This window comes from Erpetoichthys calabaricus, chromosome 5 (assembly GCF_900747795.2).
Source record: "Erpetoichthys calabaricus chromosome 5, fErpCal1.3, whole genome shotgun sequence".
NCBI classification, from domain to species: Eukaryota; Metazoa; Chordata; class Cladistia; order Polypteriformes; family Polypteridae; genus Erpetoichthys; species Erpetoichthys calabaricus.
In genome coordinates, this window is record NC_041398.2 from 59,083,529 (window position 1) to 59,106,752 (window position 23,224).

Here is a 23,224-nt window from a genome sequence, read left to right on the forward strand (position 1 = left end):
GGAGTCTTATCCAGAGGTCCCAGGTAATCTTGTGTGAGAAAAGACACAAAACAATGTGAAAGACTTGGTGATCCATCGCATATACTTGAAAACTGCTGGTTATGCAGAACTGAAGAGTTTGACAAAATGGCCAACATACAGTATGTAATAACAAAACAGGAAGTGAGGTAGTGGTAGAGTGGCATCTTGGGACCAGATATGAGATCAGAAATAGGTGGGTTCCTGCGACCAGAACAGAAAGTATTGCTAGGTTGTCTTCTGGGAAATGGAAGTGGTGTTAGGTTGAGGGTTCATCGGTTTTTCTGTAGAAGGAGAGGAGACAGAGTTAGAAGACAGTGCCAACCCCTGGTCTGACTGGAACATGCACTTATTTGAGCCCATAAACTGTCTCCTAATCGCATGTGTGTGACACGTGCAGTCCTGGTTTAGGGCCACTGTAGGCATATTATGAATATGATTATGTTAAATAGTAAATTGGCCCTTTCCTTGAATGGATGCCATTGTAGAGCCATAAGAACAGAGTTGTGTAGTAGTCCCTAGTTCTGTTAATTAATTCTGTTTCAGCATTTTGAGTTAACTGCAGACTGAATATTAAAGGTTTGATTACTCTGTAAGCAAAACATTGCTAGGGCTGTTGTTCTATTAGAAATAAATGAGTGAACAAATGTTTCTATAATCTGAATCAAGAGAAAATACCTTTAGTTCCTATTAGTTCTTAGGTGGAAAAACAAGTTTTGGAAAGCACAATGATATGAGCACCTAATGATAAATTAGTGTCATTACTAATGAGATGTGTGTCAGTTAAAAAAACTGTAATATGAAGGTATTGTTTTTAAACTTTTACAATATCTTGTTACTGTCTTCAGCTCTAACAGAAGAATTCCTGATTCTCCTATCCTAAACTCACTGAAGTAATTAATTAAAGAAACAATAGGAGAAGTATCATTAGGTTTGAGTAATAAATGTAAATGATTGGCATCGGCATACCTCTCAAAGTGAATATATTTTTTAAACTGAATATTCTAAAGATAGCATACAAAGTGAAAACAGTAATGGTCTCAGTCTCAGTAAATAAACCAATGACAGAGTACCGTACTTTTTTTTCTGTGCATATCGTTACTAACCCCAAGAACTGTGTATAACAACACTAGAAGTTTCAAACCAGTAAAAGTGAATGGTGTGACCAACTGTGTTGAAAGCTGCACTTAAAATTAGCTGCATAATAACTGTAGCATTCAATCTGAGATGACTTGGTGTTGCCGTATGTGCTCCTGTTCTTCATGATGGCTTTCACACTGTTATGTGGTTTGTGAAATGCCTTTAAAATCCTTTTATATCTGTTTCTTTCAACAATATATCCATATTATGTTCACGCCTTTCAACAATAAGGTCCAATAGATTGTTTCTTAGCAGATTGACAGCAATGGTTATCTTTATTTAAGCAAGAAATATTTTTTATTTTGGGTGAATTAGAATCCCTTTAAATTAATGTCAATTGAAAGCACATTACCTTTACAGTATACGTGGAATGTGATTTTTCTTTTTCCTTATTTGAATTAATTTTCCTAAATATTACCCATTAATGTTAGTAGCAATATATTGTTAAAGGTTAAAATGGACTGATTTGACTTTTCATGATTTACAGCATGAGAAGCTGACATTTTGAAGTGCAGTTTTTTTTTAAGATTTGAGCAGAGGATGCTTAAGTAATATTCTCAAGAACACATATACACTATAGTAGCTGGTGTTTGTGCTGGCAGGCTTTTATAAAGTTCAGTCTCCCTGCCACCAAAATAATAGTCCAGCAACTAGTTTTGAATTCTTCCATTTGAATTTAATGTCATGTTATTTTACTGCAGTGCTCATTCATCAGTTTTTGCAAACTTTCCTCAATGCCTGAAAACCTAACTACTAAATACATCCTTTAGTGACTCAGTAGTTTTTTTCAAGCACAACTATATACCCAAAATTATGTTATATGTTAAGTTACAAACATCACCTACTTTCTAAAATGAGCAGTTGTCATGAAAAAGGAACCTCATGCAGGAATGATGCATACTCTTGTGGCAGGACAGAAAAAGGAATAACATCAGAAGTTGTAGGTCCTACATTGGAAAAGGCTGCCACGGAAGTAATTAAACACAGGAAAACAGATGATGGAGGATGATTCAGTAGAGATCCATCAGATCAAGCAAGAAGATTGTCTAAAGTATATTTGGCCCCTGCTTTATCTTAAAGAGAAATGGCTAGGAAGACTGTCTTGCCTCTAAAAGAGAGCATGGCTTGTGACTGAAAGAAGAGCTATAGCGAGCAGAGGCTGATGGTTTCAGGATTTCCTGAGGATATTACTGACCTTGGAAAGAGCTAGGGAATTGCTCAGTGTTATGATTACTGAAGGTTAAATACTGATCAATGATTAACGATTAAGAAAATAACCAGAAAATGAAAAGTTCAAAAGGAGTAAGCAGAGATGCTGTGTAAAGAGAGAAAAAAAACAGGATGACAGAAAAAAATATCTAAAAAAAACAAGACCAAAGGTCTCATTTATAAATGGTACATACGCACAAAAATGTTGCGTATGCCCGTTTTCGCACTCACTTTGAAATGTATAAAAACTAAACTTGGCATAGCACCACACACATTTTTACAGCAGCCTCACACTGGGTGTAGACACTTTTCTTTACTGCTCAGTTGTGCAAACAGGCAGCACCCCGCGTTAAAGTAGTGCTACTGTTTCTACTGTTTTGCATCCATGACATGGGATTTATCAAATACACTGAAATTAATTGCATATTGTTTACAGATTTAATTCACTTGATTTTAATCATTATGTAACAATATAATGGTGCACAGAATGGCCAAACTATCCCAACAAAAATAGCTGCTTTACTGTTGTTAAAAGACATCACAAATGGAAGAATTAGAAGAGAATGTGTATTTATAGATGATGATGATGACTGGTTCCAAGTCAATTCTAATTTCCAAGTCCTATCCTCTTGGAGCTGTGTGCTGAACTGGTGCCAGCTTTGCAAAGGCAGACTTTGAGGAATTGTGCTGTACCTGCTCCTTTGCAAGTTTTGTCCACCCTCAGGATTTTTAGCCACAGGAGCTTTTCAGTTTGAACTTGCTAACCGATTGGGTATTTCATATCACTAATTTGAATCATGCCAGCTGTATGGGATGGTATTGTTCACTTGTCATCCTAATATAATTCCTTACACTGTGATTGAACTGGGACCCATTAAGGCGCAATTCACAGCAACGACCATCTTTCTAAATGTAATCAGAGCATTCAACTGCTATTGCTATTCCAACAATGCTGGAAAAATTACATCAGCCAGGGATGAATCACCAAAAAAATCAGCTGGCATTACATCATCTATAGCAGGAAAGCGTATAAAAATGGCAGCTCTGCACAGTTGCAGGTGCTTTTTCCAACTAGTGCAGCAAAAGGCAAGCAGTCCTTTTAATGATAGCAAGTCACCTCAAAGAGCCATATAATGAGTAGAGAAGCTATCCGTTGTGGTGCTTGGCACTGATGCTACACTATAAAGGTGCCTTCAGAGAATGAATTTGCTTATGTAAATAGAAAGCATTTCCACTCTATTAATTTGCTGCTGTATAGTCCACAGAAAGTGTGTTACATTCTGCAAGCATGTAGCATGCTGCACAATGTGGTACACAATCGTGGCTTGCCCATACCTGAAGAGATGCAACTGACTCTGACCCACCAAATCATCAGCCAAATAGGACAGCGTTACAACTTCATTTGAATGTAATTAGCAGAATGTAAAAACAAGTAATCAGATGCAGCATCTATTTTTTAACATATTCATTTAATTTGTGGTCAATATCACATACTACAACCCTTATATTACTTATTTCAATGGCCACATCTCATACAGTATCCACTATTGCATTTTATGACTTGTGAATAATGTCCTTCAGCACACTGCCGGATGGTCGCACAGCGGTTTCCGAGGCAGAGGTGTGTGCACAGCCAGTGTCTGAAGGTGTGCTGGGCAGAGCAGCACCATCACTGCCTGGAGTCACGCCCTTGGCATGGGGATGATCTTTTGTAATATTATCTGAAATAGAATAAACAGATGGTGGGCTGCGACTCGCTTTTCATGTCGACTTTGATATCTGGCCACTTTTTTATTTTGGGTACTGTGTGACTTTCTAAACTTGAACTTTCAAGTGTATCTGCCAGTCTGCATCACTGCATCGGCTTCCTTTTGTTGCTTATATCACTGCTTAAGGCCTTACATCCACTTCATATTCATTGAAATTCTTCTATTCTTTTCAAACAGATAAGATGTCTAACATAGATTTTGCTAACTTTTTATTTATATGTTGTCACACATGTGCGCATGGGAGGCAGCTGAAGGGCTCAAAAAAGGATAATTCTATGCTGGACCAGGGAATGGTAGAGTGCACTGATCCTTTCTCTTTTTCATTTTCAGACCGAACACAGGAAATTTCACCTGGGCTCAATGATGGCACTTCTGTTTTCCAGGGCCCGATGATGGAAATTCCCCTGCCCAGCTTGAAAACATCCATGTTTTTGTCTGCCTTCCATTTTCATTCCGTTTTGGACTGATGTCTGTAAAGACCAGTGCAACCAAATCTTCACGTTTTGACAGTCAATTTCAAGTATACAGATAGCTGTCCCCAAACCTTTTTTGCTGTGTGGTCTGAGTCCTTTCTCAATGTGCACTGCAATTGCAGTTTTTGTTTATCTCTCCCTTTACCACAGGAAAGAGATTTATTTGATAAATCTATAAAAGGTGAATGATTTTTGGTATCTTGATGGGCAACAGCAAGCAAATGGTTTAAAGTGGCTTTGAAAGCAAATGAGGGAAACTAAGTTTGAATAAATTTTTAACAAAATAAATCACAGATATATTTAAATGCTGAGTAAAGTAGAGAGTCTCTCAGTGTGTCTACTTCTTAAATGAACAACAAGAAAAATGTATAACAATGGACAGTGGCATCAAATATAGTAAAATATCATAAAGAGTTCTAGTACAAATGCTGGGTCATAATACTCCACCCAAAAAGTACATTTTTCTTTTTATTAGTCATTTAAACTGAAAGTCACAATTTTTTCTTTCAGTGCTTTTACAAGAAATTAAAATGATCTCCCATGAATGCCTTCCTCCCATAGCTCTACCAGTATCCCCTTAGCACTAGGATCACCAGAAAATAAAATAAGAGCCAATGAAAATAAAATTAGAATGCCGCACAGAGGGCTCTCAAAGCAGAATGTGTTTTTACAAAGAGTAGTGCATCAAAGGTTTGCAATAGTCAGAAGGCCAGGTTTTGAAGATTTCAGCAACCACAAAAGACTATATTGCGTAAGCAGGATATACTCTGGAGTATTCTGTTTAGAACTGTTACAAAGATTCCAGAGTATTAAGGAATTGCTTTTTTTTTTTTGCTGGAATTCAAAATGGATTAAAGAGAGCATTGCAATATTTTGAGAAAAAAAAAGACAAATTTACAGTTTAGCTGCGCATGAAATACAGATGCAGAATGAAAAATATTGTTTGTTGCATTAAAAGCAATTGTCAATCAATAACGTACTTCACCTATTTCTCTTTAGTATAGTATTTGATATTCAGTCAGAGAGACCTCAAAGTGTGAAGGCTTTGACTTCTTACACTCCATGTCTTTAAAGATGGTATACCTTTTTATGTTTGTAACTTGCAGTAGCCGTTAACTTGTTTGTACAGTAGATTTCAAGATGTAGACTTTAACAGTATACACTGCTCTTTATAGTAATTGACAGTCAAAACAAAGGAATGCCTTTTGGGTAAAAAAAGTAACTAAAACACTGAGCTACAATATGTGTTTTTTATTTTATAATCAATATTATATGCTTGCATCAGTTTTAGATAAAATCTCACAGTCGCTAAATATCTATAATAATAAAAGGCAAAGCCCTCACTGACTGACTGACTGACTGACTCACTGACTGACTGACTCACTCATCACTAATTCTCCAACTTCCCGTGTATGTGGAAGGCTGAAATTTGGCAGGCTCATTCCTTACAGCTTACTTACAAAAGTTAGGCAGGTTTCATTTCGAAATTCAAAGTGTAATGGTCATAACTGGAACATATTTTTTGTCCATACACTGTAATGGAGGAGGCGGAGTCACGTATCGCGTCATCACGCCTCCTACGTAATCACGTGAAGTAAAAACAAGGAAGAGATTTACAACACGAGTCGCACGCGGGAACGAAGGTAAATGACGTTAATTTTTGACTGTCTTTTAATACTGTGTAAGCATACATATTAACACATGTGCAATTAAACGTGTGCATTTACGGGGTGATTTCTCAGGCTTAAAAGCTCACCTTTTATCAAACGCGGGAACAAAGGTAACTGACGTTGTTCACTGTCTTTTAATACTGTGTAACCATACATATTAACACATGTCCAATTAAACGTGTGCATTTACGGGGTGATTTCTCAGGCTTAAAAGCTCGCCTTTTACTAAAAAGGTAAATGCAAAACTATTTTCAATCAGTTTATTGAAACGCTCCCGTTAAGGATTGCAATAACATATTCGCGAGATAAAAGAACGAAGTAGGGGGGAAATGGAGGAACAGCCGCAAACAGCGAAGAGCAAAAAATTAATTAAACAATTGAGAACGGAGCGAGTTAAGCATACAAGCATGTTCATAAGGGAAACAAACCACGGTGTAAAACGTAAGTTTAAATAAAGTTTATAGAAACGCTCCCGCTGCGGATTGCAATAACATATTCGCGAGATAAAAGTTTAATGAGAAGACACGAGGTATAAACGAACCACACGCCGTGGCGCAACGTTAGGGGCAACAGTTTCAACCATTCTATGATCTGCTTCTCGCAACTGAAAGACGGCACATGGCGGATGTTAGCCGACTTGCTGACCGCAACGTTAGGGGCTTCAAGTATGGCGCTGACGCCACATCTCAGTGCCAACACTTTGCACACTGTACTTAAAAGACACGCCCTCCTCACTGGACAGTTAAAAACACCAATCAAACTAACGATGACATCAAGTATTACCCAATCAAAAGTAGGAAAGGAGGCATCTTCATAAAATGCGTGTGGGATGATTTGCATGAGACGCTGCTTTAAAAAAAAAATGATTAAAAAAATACGGGATAAATCCCGTCCAGTATTGATTCAAAACGGGACGCGCAATTTCATTCTCAAACGCGGCATGATTCCGTATTTTAAAGGACGGGTGGCAACCCTACAGTGCCAGGTAACCACCCATACAATCAGATTGTGATTCAGACTAGGAATGCAATGAATGTAATTACCCCGATCTACATACAAGGCGAAAGTCTTGCAACATTCAAAGATGATGGTTTGGGATAATTAGTACTTATTAAGTACACCATGGAACATAAAAAAGCTTATGAAGCCTTGAACCGAAAAAAGCAACATCTCAGAGATCGTAAAAAAGAAAAAGGAGGTAATGTCGTTTTACTCGCTGTACATTTTAGTGAAACATTACCAGTTATTCCACGAGGGAGACCAGCAGATGAACTCAACGCTTCTTTAAAATCCATGCTTCTCCCACGGTCGGTTATATGTCGCGTGTTCTCGGGTAGGTACACCAAAAAATGTATACATTTAAGCATGTAATGGGCAAAGAAAAAATGAGGTATACCCGAAGGCACTGCAGTAGTACTCAATGTAACTTTACTTCTTAAATGTTAATGTTTTACTGTTTAATAATTTATACGCTTCTTATATATTGTTCAAATTCTTTTATCAAAATACCAGTGACAGCGCAATGCACGATAACATGGAGTGAATACACCATACGCATCTGCCCACGGCCACCCTGGTGTGCGCAGATAGGAGTTGATTCTAAAATAAAATAAACATAAAAAGAGTAATACAATCATCACCCATAAAGCGGATAGCAGACGTGACGTATTATATGTGTACCAGATTTCAAGTCAATAGGTGAAACAGTTTGCAAGCTACAGGTGATTTAAAATCCTGGACAGACCAACGAAAAGCCACGGTAGCAAATTATACAAGAAGATTTTACTGTTTAATTATTTATATTTATATGAAATGTGCTTCTTATATATTACTTCATATTCTCATATGATAATGATGTTAATGTTGTTTATATTGATTTCTATGTTATTGTAAGTGCATCTATGTGTGTATATGTATGTATGTATGTATGTGTATATATATATATATATATATATATATATATATATATATATATATATAAAATATATATATAAAAAATATATGTGTATATGTATATATAATATATCTCTATATGTGTGTATATGTGTATATGTATATATATATGACAGCAACACTCATAACAATGACAACACAATTACATTGACAATCATGTTACGTTATTTTTAAAATGTTTCCTTTACTTTTTCATAGCCTCTTTAACACACTACTTCTCCGCTGCAAAGCGCGGGTATTTTGCTAGTTTACAATATATATGAAATATTCTCATGATTTTCATTTGCATATTTAAGAACTTGAGTTTGGATTCTGTATGACCTTTTCTCAGCAGACTATAGAGATTACACATGTTGGGAATGAATCATTTCAATGTATTTTTACCTCTTTTTTATAGCACACTTCGTGATAGATGTCTTGTTCTTGCCAAAATACTTACCAAAATTAAAAATGCAGTCGGACTACACACATTATCCAGTTCAATTATAAACTGGAATTGTTTCCATCTGATGTTTTATGTTCTTTTGGAGTTCAGATCTCCTCAAGGAGCTCTGGTTTCTTCCTAAAATAGAACAACGTGCTTTTATGCAGAGTGGCAACTGGATGATAATACTGATAGGCTTACATCTCTTCCTGGGCTTGTTCTTACCTTATATCTGTTACTTCTGGGACAGTCGCTACTCTGCACAACTGTTATGGCAAAATATGCATGTTATTTTTAAGATAAAATAAAACTTTAGTAAGAATTTTTTTATGATTCTTTTAATGTTAAGTCTTCTTGTTTTTATGTCAGGCTGACAATCCATTCAAGAGCATTCAATTCAGTTTTCACTTGATTTTGGTATGGATTATTTCCTGCACTAATTGTTAAGATCACTGTACATGTTGTCACTCACGTGCGAGTAGGAGGGAGATGTATTGACCAAGTGAGAGTAATTCCACGTCAGGCCATAGGATAGTGGGTTGCGCTAAACCTTCTTTTGTTGTCTCTGCAGACCAAACACGGGAAAACCTGCCTGATTCAACTTTGAAGACGTAGAAGCATGTCACTTCCGGTCCTAGCCTTTAAAGCTGCCATGTTTTCAACATTAGGACAGTTCAGTTTGGAATTCGACCAGTGCACATGAGTGCTCTTTTTTCAAATACCTATTTGCAGCCAGAGACAATATATGGGTGGCTGCCCCAAACCTTTTTCTTATGTTGAGGCTGATTATTTTCACGTTTATAATAATAATAGTTGAAATAATACAAAGAATGCAATACTGTACACAAAGTTACGCTTACATGAAAATCTGAGATTGTATCATGAAGAAGAAAATCAAGTAAGAGAATATAGGAGTTCATGCCTAAAATAAAACTATTTCATTGTTCACATATTAAAAAATGTATGCCATATAACTTTCCAGAACTCATTTTGCAGATTAATTTTATTGTCAAAACTATCCATCCATCCATTATCCAATCCACTATATCCTAACTACAGGGTCACGAGGGTCTGCAGGAGCCAATCCCAGCCAACATAGGGCGCAAGGCAGGAAATAAACCCCAGGGAGGGCACCAGCCCACCACAGGGCACACACACACACCCACACACACACACACACACTAGGGACAATTTAGAATCGCCAATCCACCTAACCTGCATATCTTTCGACTGTGGGAGGAAACCCATGCAGACACAGGGAGAACATGCAAATTCCATGCAGGGAGGACCTGGGAAGTGAACCCGGGTCTCCTAACTGCGAGGCATCAGCGCTACCCACTGCGCCACTGTGCCTCCCTTGTCAAAACTAGTTATAAAATAATGGTCTGAAGAAATATATGGTTTTGCAAAAATGATGTTTACAATAGAAATATGATCAGTTTATCAATATCACATTTGTTTTATTACATATAGAAGTATACTTGACAGAAAAGTCTCTGATGAATAATCAACTAGTGTTGATGTTCTCCAAGGCAATGCCTAAGACACATTTTCTTACCCAAAACAAATAGATTACACATGTATACATTGAAAAAAATATTCTCAATAATTCACATGATTTTTATATATTTTTGGGAGCTGATTTAAAAAATGAAAACCATTTTTCTCCATCATGTATCATCTTTTCACAGAACATATTTTTATGTTGTTATGTGTTTCTTTATCGCTATCGCACTGTAATAATTAACTATTGTGAGATTTTTGAGACCCTGGCAACCCCCAATTGTACTGTGCACCGCAATGGCGTAGCTAACAGGTGATGGAGGGGGCGGTCTGCCCAGGGTGCACTTTTTCAGGAGCAGGACTTTTTAGTAAACTTTAGTACAGTAATCCCTCGCTACTTCACGGTTCACTTTTCGCGGATTCACGACTTCGCGGGTTTTTAAATACAAGTGATTGCCCGCCTATCGCGGAAGTTATGTTCCAGACCCATCAGCAACAGGAGAAAATCCGCGATATAGAAAGACCATATAAATAAACATTTTTATAGTTTAAGCCTTAAAATACCCATCCCACATGCTTTAAACACATGTAAATTTATAAAAAACACACTTTGTTAACACATATGATATGTGGATGTCGGGCTAAGGATATGAGTAACATCTCACTATTATAAAACATTTTAACTTCACGCAAGACAAGACAGTGAGACAGGAAAATTGGTGATGTACAAGCTTTTAAATTATTGACACGCAGAGTCCACTTCTCCTTAGCGTTCATTCAGCTCCCCACCCCCTTGACAATGCGAAGTGGCAGGAGTGTACTGCGCCTCCGAGGAGGGGGGGGTTTGAGCGAACGTGCGTTCAGCCCTCACACACCCCCACTCCTCCTCCTCCTTCCGAACGCGCAGAGCGACAAGCAGGCATTTTGGCAGAAGCAGCACAAAGTCCATTTCTGCTCAGTGTGAGTTCAGCTGCCCCCCTTCACAAAGCGAGTGCTGACACATTGACGTTTGATCGCTGCGTGCAGTGTGCAGTGTTGGTCTGCGGTGTTTAAGAATGCAGAAAGTGTTTAAGAGCATAGGAAGTGTTTATAAGAGCGTGGGAAAGGTTAACAAGAGAGTGAGAAAGGTTTATAAGAGTGTGGGAAGGGTTTATAAAGCCTTAAAATATGTATAAATAATAAAATAAATATAGGTCGCTACTTCGCGGATTTTCACCTATCGCGGGGGTTCTGGAACGTAACCCCCGCGATAGGTGAGGGATTACTGTACCAGAGTTTTTAGACCTTTTTGAAAATATCGTTTGATAGGACTTTGGCAAGCTAATGTGTGTTATCTATGTCAAAATTGCACCATTTTTAATGTTTAAAAACTGTTAGAAGTACATATGTTGGAAAGTTATATTTTACAAATGAGAATCTTGACCAGTTCACCAACTTACTCCGACTGAAGACTCTCTCTGCTGTCTTATTATTAATATTTAATTATTCTCTCAATTTCAAGATGAAGTGAACAAAAGATGGTGCTGCCTCTTTTTTTTTAGAAAAAAGAAAAAGGTTAGGGAAGAAGTATTAAAAAAGAATGAAGGGGCATTATTGAAATACTTCAATCGTAAGTAATAATTAAATTCATTTTTTTATGATATGTATTTTGTTTTATTTTGTAATTTGGGGGGGGGAGGGGAAGCAAACTCAAAGACTGCCCCAGGCAACAAAACTGTAGCTACGTCACTGGAGCGGCAAAGCTCTGCTAACGCAGGCAGGGACTGGTCTGCCACCAGCGCAACTGCAAGTTCACAAGCTCACCATGTAACGTGTTTGTCACCTGATGGTTGATGCAGGGAACATTAAAAAACTGGCCACTGACTTGGCCTTGCACTTTTTGTTCTGTCTTCTCTCCTCCAAAATTAACTGGCTGAACCTACCTGATGAGGGAGGCTCTCTGTTCCTTTAAACTGAGGAAGGGAGCTGATGTAGGATGACCGACAATGTCACTGCCTGACTCCTGTGTTTATGTGTATTGAAGTGGTAGCTCCCATTTAAATAAACACTGAGATTTTCCTGTTTTCACTATAATAAAGTTGATTTTCTCAGAAACCTGGATTCACCTCCATCTCTCTGTGCATGTTGGTGATCCACACATCACAATATTTTATTTTAACAATAATTTATTTAAATTTAACATTTTCTAAAATATCTGTTTAAAGAAAAAAAAAAATGTCCTAACAGTTAATGAACCTGTATCGAGCAGGGGGTGCTAGCTCCCTTGTTGGAATCAGTTCTTTTGTAATTGCGGCATGTTACATAACCCGAAATTATAAAGATATAATAAAAAGGTGATACCCCTCCCTTAGTGATACGGTGGTAAGGAACCACATAGGAGAAATAACTTGGCTTTCTTTAATGATGGTTTACGCTGCATAACAGATGAGGAAGTCATGACAAAAACCCAGTTCGAGAGTGTATAGAGTCTGCCATTTTCGTCGCTGCATTGGAAGGATTTTCCGGATTGGATGGTGTTATCTCCCATCTGTCTGTTGGCTTCAAAGGTGTGCCGGGCAATGTTCCAAGGTTTTATACTCTTCCTTCATGTTCAGGCCCTCACTTCGGTGAATCATGCCATTTCCAAACAAGGCACAGAGGATACAGTTTCATGCTGACTTTGGCACACAGAAATGCCCATTTTGCTAGCAAAAAAGCTACAATGTGGCACCAAAAATATCATCAGACCTAGGTTGGCGGATTCAGATAAAGTGCTGCTGCCACCACTTCATATTAAGCTTGGTTAAACTAAATAGTTTGCCAAAGCAATATCAAAAGATGGAGCCTGTTTGATGTTTGTGTGTCAAATGTTTCTGGGTTTATCTGAAGATAAATTGAAAAGAGGATACCTGTATATTAGAAAACCGATTTCTGATATAAAATTTGGTGGTGCAATCAACTTCTAAGTTGTTAGTTACCAATAAAGATCCACATATAAAGACATTGTGATAACATTTCAGATAAGTTTATGGACAACATGAAACTCAAACTCAAAGTTCACTTTTTGAATTTGCATTTGGAATTTTTTCCCTTAAAATCTTGGAGCTGTGAGTAAAGAGCAGGAGTCCATCAAGGTATTAAGGACATGGAAAGAAGGTACCAGAGATGCTGGGATGACAGTATGATGGCAGGCCATTGCTGGATGATTCATAGAGACACACCACAATAATTATACAACTTGTCACTGAACAACGTTTTAGGTCAAAAACCTAAATGACAAAAACTAGAAAAGTTATTTGCAAGTGAATTAATATGTATTGTTATTTTCTTTACATCTATATATAATGCATAGCTCATGAATAAACAAAAACACTATTTCCTGTTCAGCTTTGTGGGATGGAATATCTAGAGCAGTAGGCATCCACTAAGAAAGGATTTTTGATATATTAATATTTACGGGTAAAAAAAATCCAGAATAGAAAGACTAAATACCGTAAAATTTCGTAAATACACTTACAGATGACAGTGTATAAATTTGTATGAAATTTGGTGACATTGTAGAAAAAACAAAATTAGCTGACATGTGTTTTATTATTTGTTGATATTTGTTGTTAATAATGCTGTAGTGAGTGGGACATTCTACTTTACTTTGCTAGCAGCGATCTCACAGGGAAATGGGGCAGTTTTGTCTATAGTTGATGGAGATGTGATATGAAAAGAACAGGATGGTGCTTTTGAGTGATTAAAAATATTTTTTTTTGTTGGTAGACATTTATTCAAATCACTGTATACTTAGGCTTTGATGCTGATAGTTGAGATTTTTAACAGTTTTTAGTTTTGAATTAAGCAACTTTAAATCACTGTTGTAACATTACTGAATGCTGCTTTAATATGGAGTTCTGCTACAGTCTCTGTCATACTAACACCACCAAGAACTGCATGTAGCATGTTCAACAATAAGCAGCTTGAGTGAACTAATAGTATTCAGTATTAGTCCCTAGTAAAAAAAAAAAAGAATAAAAAAATAAATATACAGAAACATACTTAGCTACATAGCACTTCCCATACATCCGAGTAACCAATGGCACAATTATCTGAAGTCAACTGACTTACAAAATTCCTTGTGGATGAGTGAGTAACATAGCTAGTACTGTATATGTTTTAAATGTTAGATTGACTAAATACGTTCACGTTAAATTGAATTAGAACAATATTTTATACATGGATACATTGTGTAATTTGTTAAATTTTAATTAAAATGTTTTTCAACTTTGACTCATATATGACATAATGGAAACATTCCAATTATATTTTTTATTGTATTTATGAATGTAGATAAAAATAACTATTCACAAATAAAGCCATTTTTTATGAGTTTAATTTTGCAGCCTTATAATTACTATTATCAGTAATAATATCCTCCATGGATAATACTATAGCTGGGATAGTTGGTGTAGTCTGAGGTAAATGCACTAAAAATCAATTATGAATTCATGGCTCTGACCCTTTCATGTACTTTCATTTAGATTGCGATTTACTCCTAGATGCCCTGATCATTTATAATATCTTAATCTAACTAATAGATGAATAAAAATGATAATTACATTATTTTATGTTATAATGTAGTGGCAGATTTTCTAGTTAGCTTTGTATTTTAAATAAAAATTCACTGACAGTAAAACACCAAAACTATAATGGGGAACCAAACTCATGTAAACAGCATGCCTACATCAGAATTGTAATTATTTCTTTTTTTTCATCTCTATTATTGAAATTTTTATTCTGATATATGAATGATACACTAATATAATTATTAAGCCAAATATAATACAAATTGATTAATATAGCACAAATGGTGCCCTAAACATAACATCGTTACAAATATCCACATAAGACTTTTAAAAAAGACCAGGAAAGAGCACATTTAATACCACTGTGACAAATCAGGAGCTACTGAGGGCCAGTAGACAACATTATGAGTCGATCTGACAAACTTCCCCAGAATGCCTGAGAAGAAGTGACCCATGAAATGCTGCTACTTAGTGTGAGAGAGACACAACTCATAAAACAGTCCCCTCAAGAACATCAGAACATTAGAACAATCTAAACAAGAACAGGCCATTTAACCCAACAAATCTCACCAGTCCTATCCACTTAATTCTTCCAAAAAAACATCGTATAGTTTTGAAAGTCCCTAAAGTTTTAATGTCTACCATACTGCTTTGTAGCTTATTCCAAGTGTCTATCGTTCTTTGTGTAAAGAAAAACTTCCTAATGTTTGTGCAAAATTTACCTTTAACTAGTTTTCAACTGTGTCCCCGTGTTCTTGATGAACTCATTTTAAAATAACAGTCTCAATCCACTGTATTAATTCCCTTCATAATTTTAAACATTTCAGTTATGTCTCCTCTTAATTGTCTTTTGCTTAAACTGTATAGGCTCAGCTCTTTTAATCTTTCCTCATAATTCAACCCCTGTAGCCCTGGAATCAGCCTAGTCGCTCTTCTCTGGACCTTTTCTAGTGCTGCTATGTCCTGTTTGTAGCCTGCAGACCAGAACTGCACATAGTAGTCAAGATGAGGCCTCAGCAGTGTATTATAAAGCTTGAGCATAACCTCCTTGGACTTGTACTCCACACATCATACTATATAACCTAACATTCTGTTAGCCTTCTTAATGGCTTCTGAACACCGTCTGACAGTCAATAGCTTAGAGTCCACTATGACTCCTAAATCCTTCTCATAAGGTGTACTCTCGATTTTCAGACCTCCCATTGTGTATTCAAACCTAACATTTTTACTTCCTATGTATAATACTTTATATTTTCTTATATTAAATTTCATCTGCCACAAATCTGCTCAAGCCTGTATGCTATCCAAGTCCTTCTGTAATGATATAATGGATTGCAAATTATCTGCTAATCCACCTATCTTGGTATCATCAGCAAATTTAACCAGCTTGTTACTTATATTCCTATCTAAATCATTTATATATTTTAAAAATAGCAGCAGCCCTAAAACTGACCTCTGTGGGATACCACTCTTAACATCGGTCAATTCTGATAAGATTCCTCGCATCATCACCCTCTGTTTCCTGGGCATGAGCCAATTCTGCACACATCTAAAAACATCACCCTGAACTCTCACTTCTTTTAATTTGATGCCCAACATCTCATGTGGCACCTTATCAAATGCTTTCTGAAAGTCAAGATAAATAATACTGTATCATAAGCTCCACTTTGATCGTATCTTTTTGTTGCCTCCTCATAGAATTCCAGCATGTTAGTAAAACACGACCTCCCTCTTCTGAACCCACACTGACTGTTCCGAAAAACTCCTATGCTAGCCATGCTATGTGTTGCTCAATCTTATCCTTAATAATTCCTTCCATTAATCTACTCAAAGCACCATGATGTTCCAACAATGATGGATGGATTAAAAGCCAGAAGTCTGTATGACCATCAGCATCAAGTGACTCCGTGAGAACCCTAACTACAAAGACGACTACTTCATTTATGTTAGGTAGAATGCCCAGAGGGGACTGGGCGGTCTCGTGGCCTGGAACCCCTACAGATTTTATTTTTTCTCCAGCTTTCTGGAGTTTTTTTTGTGTTTTTTCTGTCCACCCTGGCCATCGGACCTTACTCCTTTTCTATGTTAACTAAAGTTGTCTTATTTTAATTTCTTATTTTGTCTTTTATTTTTCTGTTCTTCATTATGTAAAGCACTTTGAGCTACTTTTTGTATGAAAATGTGCTATATAAATAAATGTTGTTGTTGTATATAAGAATTAGTGAGGATTCACAAACATTTTGTCTTTCACTGGAAGCAACTCTTCTGGTGGTAGGTTTAAAGTGGCAAGAGGTTCACTAGATTATGGAGTGAGAGAAAATTCTGGCAGAAAGTCTCATTGGTAGGAAGAGACCTGAGTAATAACAAAAAAAAAGACCCTGTAAGAAGTAGTATTTGGGAAGTGGAATACCAGACAAACCACCAAATCTTAGAGGCAGTGTTATTTTTTTTTACCTGTGTAAGAAGGCCTAGTGCGGCACTGGAGTCTATCGTGTCTTTTGTACTTTTTGTGTTCTCCACAATGATCTCGCCGTTGTTTGTTTATAAACAGTCAAATTCTGTGTCTGTGACCTCTAAGGGTAAGAATAGAGAGAAGGCATAATGACATTAATTCCTGTAACACAACTCATAAAAATATGCAAAGAAAGATGGAAGGTATCGGTACATAGGCATATAAAAATGTCACTTTCCAAACATGCATAGTTCCTTACAGTGTAACACAGAATCAGCCCTAGTCCAATTTAGAGTAGCGAACTAAACTAATATGTACATCTTTGGGATGTGGAAAAAAACGAATAACATAAAGAAAATGTGTGCTGACAAACTGTGAGGCAGAGACACTAACCAGTGCATCGTTTAATACATTATTTATATACTGAATGAAAAATCCATTGTTATCTATAACTTTTTAAATAAATAATATATAGTTTATTACTTTTTTATCCATTCATCACTAAAAAGAACACAGCTACAAAACCAGATTTCACAATAAAACTGATATTTTATTTAACAATAAACATACTTATTAGAATCAGAACATGAGAAACAACAAAACATTCGATAACAACTTATTCTCAGTATTGGGCATGTGAAAAATGTTGACTTAAAGAATGATTAATGGTATATTTTACTAAACAAACATCTGAAGCAATATTAACAATGATATTAACATTTTGCATAAAGGGACAATTAATATTACAAATCCTTTACAAATAGCAATACTGCACAAACCAACCTCGTCACTTCAAGAAGGAACATTCTACCAGAGCATTAAAAGAGCAGATGAATGAATAGCCAATGTACTACCTGGAGTATGCAAAATCTTTCACGCACCATACACTTCCTGCAAAACAACTCCACAACCTAATCCCACAGAATGGTAGCACCCATACTAAACAAAAATGGTGGTATTGTAACAGGCAATTAATTTTTAGCATCGTTCAGGTAAAGAATATTAGACATTTCATAGGTTTCAAACCCTAATTCATATACATTATATAACTATAGCCCAAAGAAAACCTAGAAAAAAAAGGGCAACGTATCACTGGAAATTGACACAGAAATAGAATTACCTAGAGAATGGCCAACTTCCCCATCCCCACAGACATAAGGAGAATGTACAAAGTCCACATGTACAGCACAGTCAGCACCAGGCCAGGGTTCAAAACCAGTCTTCAGGAGCGGGATGGATACAGCACTTAACCACTGCACTACTGTAAAACATCTGCTCAGGAAAGCTAGAAATACTGAGCAACACAAAACATGCACTATTGAAAAAATGGGAAGCACATGAAAAACACTGATGAATCAAATTTACTTTAATATTATCTGCCAGCTTTATTACAATACTTCATCAAGATGGACCCAAATCATCCTAATACTCTGTCATGCGGAGTAGAATATGAACAGGTAACAATAAGAAATTTTCCTGTCACATTAACCATTCTGAAGGATATTAATAAAATACTTTAAAAAATAAGAGAATTGCTATGTCTCTGACACCTACCTGAAGAATTAATAAAATTACAGATTTCAACTTGATGATATATAAATGCACATGAATAAGGTATAATTTAGACATTCTAGAAATACAAGACCTTTGTTTACAATGCATGAAAATATAAGGTCACCAAGCACCTGCGGTACCTTTTTATGTGCAGCCCAGAAGTTACTTACTGTACACAGGGAATCAAAGTCAATGATATCCCTGACAGAAAAATCTAATTAAAAATTAAGGCTGGATACTACACTTCTAACACACTTGTCTGAAATAAAGAAAGGCCCTCCAAGGTTTATTAAATTTTTAAATCATATGTTCATTAAGAAGAACTTTCCAATAGTATATGTGCTCACCTAGAAACAAAAGGTATAATGTTTTAGTTGTATATAAAAATAACCATAAATACAGCATAAAGCAATTTGTATATCACATTACTTAAAATATGCTATATACAGAATTTATCCATGTATACATGCCGACAATGTGCATTAAAATACTGTAAAGCAGCTATGTGGTGTGCATAGTACGTGAAAGATGTATCAATCAAAAAAAAAAAAACAGAGATCAGAAATTATGAATAGAAAATTTAAATTCACCTGGTTGTCAAGTAAATCCATTTATTCTATATGCATACATGTGTGAACACTTTTTAGGCATCATGCAAAATTCATATTAATACTGAAAATTGTTGATTTGAAGTGCTGCCAGTTGCTGCTGAGATTGACATTTATCTCCTCTCTCTTTTCTCACAGATTGTTTGTGTGTATCTGTGGGCTACCTGTTTTTCACAATATGTGTTCCTCGTTTGAAAAAAATATAACCAAAATACAGATTATGGTGATTCACGCTATCTAATTTCTAAATTGATTTTTGAAATAAATCTAAAGTGAAAGAAATTAAATCATTGAATACAGCAGATTAATACCCTAAATAGACTAACAGATCCTGTTGATTTAATTTGTCGTTTGATGCATCTGTGACCTCTACATTGATTTCTATTGTGTGTAAAGATTGTTTTTAGTGCTTTATCAGCATTTATAAAGCATAGCATTTTACAATTTTCTGCTTCATTGAGTCTTCATTAGTTTTAAAAACAATAAACCCTTGTAAACACACATATTCTTTATAGCAAACATTTAAAATGGTTTCACATTCTTGACACTGTGTATGGAAAGGATAATCACTTTTTAAAATATTAAAATTTAGATATATGTAAATATGTACATATTTATATACTGTATATGTTTTAGGTGCCAAGGCAATTGGACAGACATACAGAATGGGACAGAGAGTGATGAGTTACCCGGCAAACATGAATGCCAGAGGTAGTTCATTCCCACACTTGACAGGTGGCAGTGTCCCTCCTGGTCCCTGTTTTGAATGGAAGTTAGAGTGCAGCCCTGTCAGGATCCATGGGTGCTGCAAGAGGGTGCTGCTGGGGTAAGACTACTCTGGTTTCAGTACAACCTGGAACTGCTCTAGATATTCAATGCTGCAACACTGCAAGCATTCCCTGTGGTGTAGCGGGTCTATGGCTACAAAAGATTGGTGGCTTTTAAATAACCTATTTGGCTGTGTCAGTCTCCATGGGCATGATCGTGCAGTCGCAGGGAAGTTGATGGAGTAATCTGGGCGAGTTGCACCTGCACGTGAGGGTGCGATTGTTCCCAATTGCTTAATCGGCTCCCCGCGGTGCATGATTGAGGTGCTGTGCCCACAGAGCCGTATAAGAACGGTCTGGCACAAAGAGAAGGGGTAACAGAAACAAAAAGGAATGGAAATAAGTGGACGAGCAAGCAATCAAGCAAGCCAGCTAGTTGTTGAGAGAGGTCAGAGCAGTCAGGGGTCCCAGATGGAGCGAAGGATCAGCACTCAAGGGATGGATCGCGCCCACTGAATGGTAGAGTGGGTATGACTGTGGAGGAGTCCATCCTAGGGATCCAAGGGATGACTACGACTACGAGTGTGGGAAGGAAGACGGGAGTGACAACTGACGAGACGGGGGTTGTTAGTGTGAGAACCGCGGCGGCTGAAGTCTCTCCTGCTGAGCATGCCTTGGATGAGCTGGAGAGACTGGGAAGGAGCTGTGCTTGGCTGGTGTGACCCCAAATGTCTGCTGTGGGTTTTAATCTTGTTTTAGGCTTGATTTAAACACTTGGATTTTACCTGATTTTATGGATTATTTATGAACACTTTGGAAAACCTGCACTATTTATTTGGGGACTTTGTTTGTTTTAATAAAAAAACTGTATGCACTTTGCGCCTTCCCCTTGCTTTGTTTGGTGTCCTCATTGTTCAGCTCAACCAGTTACATTATCGACAGTGTCGGGTTCAAGAGGCTCCCTGAAGAGAAGCGGGAGTAGAACCGGCATCATCACATTCCCAGGTCCAGTTTAAAAGAAACCTGCTGCATCTCCTAGCTGGGAGGTAGAAGGCATAAATCACTTGGAGGAAGAAAGAAGAACTTATTAATTGTGTACTTTCTTGTGTTGATTTGGCTGATGCTGAATTAGAAAGGTGCTTGTGGTTGAAATAAAGTTTTTATTTCAGATTAAACTTTGAGGCTCAGTGAAACCCCTTTGTGGTTAATAATATATATAATATACTGTATACATATTGTATGTTTACTTGATAAATATTAGAACTCTCCATAAAGTATTTTTTAAACTATATGAAGGTCATTTTGGATTTAAAATGCATTTGTGACTTTGTAGTAGTTTACCGCAGTAAATACTGTTACATTTTGTAAAAAAGTACATTAGCTATGGTTGATTTTGCATTTAGAACATGAGCCTATGAGAAAATTAACAATGAAAAAGAAAAACATCAGGAGAATAATTTCATAGTCCTTGGTGATTCAATAAAACTGACTTTACTTTAATGTTAGATTAGATCAATATGCTGTATTAATCCCGAAGCAGAGATTCCTTATAAATAAAAAAAATCACAAATTTCAGTTGCAGCTGTTACCAAAACTTCTGTATCAATTTCTGTTTCAACATTGTGGCCTGCAGGGTGCACACCAGCTACCCAAACTTGACCCAAGCAGATGCAGGCACAAGTTTTTCTCCCAAGCATGTCCCACCCGCAAGCACAGTACACAGGCACAGGAAAAAACACTGTATCACGAAGCAGAACACTTTGACTTCTCTTCTTTCTCTGTCTTCTTCTCACTGTCTCTCTTCCTCCACTCCTATTCCAGCAAGCTTTGTCACCTACCTCCTGACTCTGGCTCCTGGAGCAGTGACAGCGGGCTTCTTTTATCCTGCACCAGGGGTGTATTTCTGGTGGCCTGCTAACATGGTCCAGAAGCACTTCTGGGTGAGGCAGAAGCCCAACAAAGTAGGGCTCCTCAGTACTTGCAGCACCTACAGAACCCAACAGGGCTGTGCAGAACTCCAACTCCCATGAAGCCCTGTGAGAATCTGAGCCCCCTCTGCAACCCAGGAGGGCTGCCATTTAACACTCCAGGGGAGATAATACCCTGTGTATGTTCTCTCTCCCATTCCTTCCATTAAGTAAATGTCCTGGCCAGGCAAGGGCGCCAGTCGTCCATCACAACATCTACCACTCAAAATACTTTTAAGGCAATCACACTTTATTATGCAATAGACTGTAATTCATATATATATGAATGTCATTTCAATATGTAAATTTCTAATTTTATGTCATATATCTTGAAATTTTCAAGAAGAGCTTGCATTTCTTTCAAGATCTCAGATTTTGCACTATATACAGTGTTATGAATTCGCCAGTTTGTTATTTCTAACAGATTTAATAAAAGTAAAAAATAAATAGATAAATTAAAGACCTAGTTAAAAACCCTTTGATCTAATGCCCCATCCTGAAATTATTGCTGACTTTCGGCTTTAGTGCAGTCTTTGCTTTAAGGGTAAATAACTAAGTGCCTTTAACAGATACCATTATTGCACTTAATAAAATGAAGGATGAGTGTAGAGAAATATCTAAACCTGCATTCAAAAGGAGGTGAAAGAGTGTTGAACAATCATTGATTCTTTCATGATTTGAAAAATGCATTAGGGCAGTAAGTATCTGCAGTAAGACACCTGTGCCACACTGTTGTTTATATAAAGAAAAGTCATCAAATATAATAATGATTTTTTGAGCAAAAATCTTCTTAGAGGGATATTGTGGAATCAACCTTGTTTTTTGTTGCCTTAGAGGTTTGATTCGCTCAGTTATTCCTCTCCATATTGATTCCTTAAATTCTGATCAAGGTGTTATGTCAACTACAAATATTGGTTCCTAAATGGACATATTTATCTTTTTTGTAGTGATCTTCAAAGTTAAAAAAAGATTTAAATTACTTTGTTAACAATTTCCAAATAAAGGGTTGTATATATATATGAGTACCTTCAAAAAACATCTGGAGAAAGCCTTCTACATAAAACACTCACCTTCAATTTGTTTTATAGGAATTGTGGTTTTGTGGCCCAGGACATAATGTTTAAATCAGTAGTTTAAACTCTACATCTGATCCATTAGCAAGGCACT